The sequence below is a fragment of the Cupressus sempervirens genome, chromosome 7 (assembly GCF_028749045.1).
Source record: "Cupressus sempervirens isolate cs-2001-9-10 chromosome 7, ASM2874904v1, whole genome shotgun sequence".
Lineage (NCBI taxonomy): Eukaryota > Viridiplantae > Streptophyta > Pinopsida > Cupressales > Cupressaceae > Cupressus > Cupressus sempervirens.
The window spans coordinates 214,975,848-214,980,306 of record NC_143124.1 but is presented as its reverse complement, the minus strand read 5'-3'; the positions used below and the strand labels follow the sequence as shown (position 1 = coordinate 214,980,306).

The 4,459-nt window shown below is 34.2% G+C and overlaps 1 pseudogene; it reads right to left on the bottom strand.

Annotated features, from left to right (window-relative positions):
• Window positions 1–995: 995 nt before the first annotated feature.
• Window positions 996–1,765, bottom strand: LOC149546252 (scarecrow-like protein 1 pseudogene; annotated as a pseudogene).
• Window positions 1,766–4,459: the final 2,694 nt, after the last annotated feature.

Below are 4,459 nucleotides of genomic sequence, written 5' to 3'. Positions count from 1 at the left end.
ATAGAGCCACTATATATATTATTAAAATAAAAATAGGTTCAAGGGTTCATTTGGGAAAGAACCTGAAAGAAAACCCGAACTCGTCACCCAATACAAAAATACCTAGAGATTCCATACAAAATGTCAAGGTGGTCATGGTCTCAGAAGACTACACATCAATGTATTAAAATCTCCACAATAGATAAGATCTTTCTCAAAAAATTGCATACCATACTAGTCACCTCGTCATTTTAAGCATTTTCTTCACCTTTCCAACTGAAATTTTTTGATTTTCCAATAAGCTGAGGAATCATTTGATGTCGTTTTTGTTGTAGTGATGAAGAAATGTTGCATCTACTGAAACATTTGTTGACTTGATGAAGCAATTGATGGATGTGGAGCAAGAGGAGGATGAGGCCCTCCTGGTTGCACACCTTGAGGTGTTCAACCCAACACTATGTACTGTGGTGGTTTATTCTAAGGATATCATTACTTGGTTGTGTTATTCTCTTGAACCTTGATAGAATTTTGGTGATGACTAGATGCCGTATAAGTTTTCACATTCTGACCCTTAAGAATGGAGGAGAAATCATCAATTTTCTATATTCCATTCTAAATCCATTAGAAAGAGAGGACTGTATGCTTGTGACAATGTAGATTTCTTAGATCTCGTCATTGATTGCCCCAATTAAATAGTACTTTCTAGTCTTGACTATTTAGAAACTTATATCTCCATCACTAACTTTTACAAGCATCAGCATCATGATAAATATTTATTATATGTAAATGCCTTCCCTAATACTTTCTCTGATTGCACAATAGAGCAAAGGAAATGTTTTCTTGATGCCAGGTTCAATGCTCCCATCAAAAGATTGGTACTGTTGTGCACAGTTGTCTGATATAAATTAATGATCAATGTCAATGCCAAAGACATATGCAACCTCTGCAATGTTGTCTATAAATCATAATAAGAATATTTTGTACAAGAACAATAATAAGTTACTAGTATCTTAATGTCAAGCGGATGCTGCAATGAGAATTCTGCCTAGCCATCCAAAATATAGAGCTCCCCCTTCTTCCTTAAGTTTGTAGCTACTGCAATATGATTGTAGTTGTGACTTGACTGTGTCATTCATAGAGGCACTGAGTGGATACCTACTGAAACCTGCCATCATCAGTCTGGCCCTCCATTTTCCAGCTAACTCATACCTCTCAATTTTGTCTGCTTCTTTATAAGCAACTATGTTGAAAATATCTCAGGTGAGGCAATGCTTTTCAACATTCATCTAGTCTCTACTATTCCTTGGAATTGAAGTATCCAAAGATTCAAAGACTGCTGAATAATAGTTTAAAGCTTCCACAAACCGAGGCAAGAAAGGTGCAGTATTAGTATTTACCTCTTGTTCCACTACAGTGACCACTTTAGGATTGAGAGACTTTACCATCCTTGCCCAATATCAAAATCTATAATATGCACTTTCTGCTCCTCACTGAAGGCTTCAAAAATCGCTCCATTGGCTGTCATGAACCCAAGTTTGAAACACGGACAAACTTCAAATAATATCTTCATTGCAGAGAAGTTGTCAGTATTTGGTGGTTCTTTACATTTCAAAGCATGATATAACCCTTGTCCTGAAGATGCTATGCATACAACAAGACCCTCAACCATGTAGGCTGCAATTCTTTGTGTTAGGTCTCCTTGAATAGAAACCATTTCTCTTAGTCTTGCAATTATATTATTTTCTAAGTCTAGTTTACCATCAGATATTTCTGAAGCACAAATCATGCCAAAAGTATCATTTATACTGAAAAGAATCAGTCTGCTGCAATATGATCGTCAACCCCATCCTCAACAATAGCCTCATATTCTGGAGCATCTCCAACTGGTTCAAAATCACTACCAGCATCTTCATCTACTGACATACCACATGATTGTGTCAAGAACTTTATGCCATAATCTACTTCCTATTAAAAATGACGACTACCCCTGTTACCCTGGAGAGTGCCAAATGAAAAATCATGATAAACTTGATTCCTTGTAAATGATATCCAATAAATTTGGGTATAGCTTCGCTAGTGTAGTTGGATCCCAACAGTCTAGATCTTTACCATCACATCCTAAATTTGAGAGGTAGTCAGCCAATTGGTTACCTTCACGATAAGTATGATTGACGATGCAATTTTCAAAATCATCGATTAGGCGCCAAGCCTATTTTAGCTTGTCCTAGACTTCTACATTGAATTTGTCTCTTAATACAGGCCTGAATAATAATAAGAGAGTCCCCTTCCACTTGGAGATGAGATATCTTCATAGATAATGCTGAAACAAGGCCTTATAAATTAAGTTTGATCAAATGAATGATAGTGAACATATCTCACCTCCAAAATAACACACTAGTCATTCTACATTCTTTGATACTCTAAGCATTTTACTAGAAAAGAAGCAACATCTTTCTTTAGACTTGTCCATAAGTCCAAATTCAAGTAAGCTAACAACTTAATCACTCTTTGATGCATCAAATATGGTGGAAGTGCCCTTCTTACAAGCTCTCCACTTGCTAAAGCAATATCTTTTGCCCCAAGTCTTAAATGGTAATTAGAATTCATGTAGTTGCTTGCCTACTACTAATATTTTCATAGTTCTTATTTTAAAGACCATGATTATTTGTTTGGTTTTTTTTCAAACTGATTGTTATATTGTGTTTATCCTCTATTACTCTTTCAATCACATCACACAATAATTCAATTTTGTTTTTAACTTACAATTGTAGTAAATATCTGGAAAAAAATTCAACTCATCACCCCTAAGACTCTTTTGATAGCCAATTATTTTCAAACTCACAATCAATTTCAAATGCTATTAGGAATTGTGATGTAATCCCAATTTTATCACCAAAATCATGACATTAGTCGAGTCAATACTGAAATTTAAAAAATACAACAGGAGTTGAGGAGTGATGCCAAAGTTTTCATATATATTTCAAAAATGTTGAGTTTGTTTCAAAACCCTCATTGACAATAATAGTCATGACATGATAGGTCAAGAGGGGAATTATTAGGAACCCCTATTCTATATTATGGAATAGAAAAATTGTAGGAAGCAATGATATTGCATGTTTCAAATAGAGAAAAGTACAATGTTTTGAATCCTCAAAACACCCAAGGTCATAAAGGTGTGCCTATCAGATTTAACCCCTTCCCATTGCATTTTCTAGAATATATTTTGGGCTTCAACTCCATGTCCTTTCTAAACATGCCCTACAAACAATTGCAACAGTTTTCCATTAAAAAATGACCCCAAATATTATAGTGAATAATGGTGTTATGCAAAAAGACATTAATGGAGAGTTGAGATTTCTAGTATCGAAGTTAATGAGCTAACGAGTGGTTATGTTTAATAGGGGATCCTTTTTCATCAAATCATTAGAGACATTTTGCTACTAGATAGTGTGCCTCTATTAGTAAATCCACCACCAAGATCCTTGGAATAGGGTTTGGGGTATCATGGTGCAGTGCATGTTTTTGTTGTTGATTCAACTTCTGCAGGGAAAATTTAGGTTATGGTTGTGAAGATGAAGCAAGTTGATGACAAATTGTCAAAATTGAGTAAGAATTATATGAAATCAAAATAATTTGTAGCTAAATTGGGAGGGATTCTATGAAGATTTTCAAGGGCTTCTCTTAGGGTGTTTTTTAATACCCATTTTGTTGGAAAAGCAACTTTTGTATTTTAGCATTATTTTATCTGAATTCTTTTTCCCATGTTCTTGTTTGGGCAACAAACCTTTTAAGAGTTTTCACTATAAATAACTTGTCCATGTGCATATACCATTTCTCCTCTCCCCACCCAAATGAACTTCCTAGATTTAATCTTTCAAAATTTTAAATTAGTTAGCAAAGTAAATAGTACTAATTTAATAACCAATGTGACCCTTGTAATCCCACCTGGATGACTTTATTTTGAAAATAAAATTAGGCATGTTTTCTTCAACTATGATAATCAATTAACAACTAAAATTTATTAGTCAGACATTCCTATAGACCTGGTGTGAAGTCGTTCATGGTAGGATTTGTGAGCATAGTGTAAGAGTAGGGATAGTTTTAATATTTTTTTAAGGACACCCTAAGGTTTCTACATTTGTCTCATATTTTTTCATTTCTTAGGGTTTCTATTAATGAGAGGCCATCTTAAGGCTTTTTATTAATGAGTGGCCATCTTAGGATTCTATGAATGAGTGGCCATAGATGTGTTGTTACTGGTGTGATATGGAAAACCCAAAGGCACTTGAATTAGGTACTCAATTTGGATGAAGGCATGCCCTTTAAAGTTGTATATTGGTTGTATCTTGAATATTTGAATAAAATAAAACATATAAATTTTGAGAGAATATCATAATACAAAAACATTGATTTTCCTATTGCCATAGTCAGCTCATGAAATTTGGCAATTTTTATTTTTATACTACCTAATTTTAAAGTT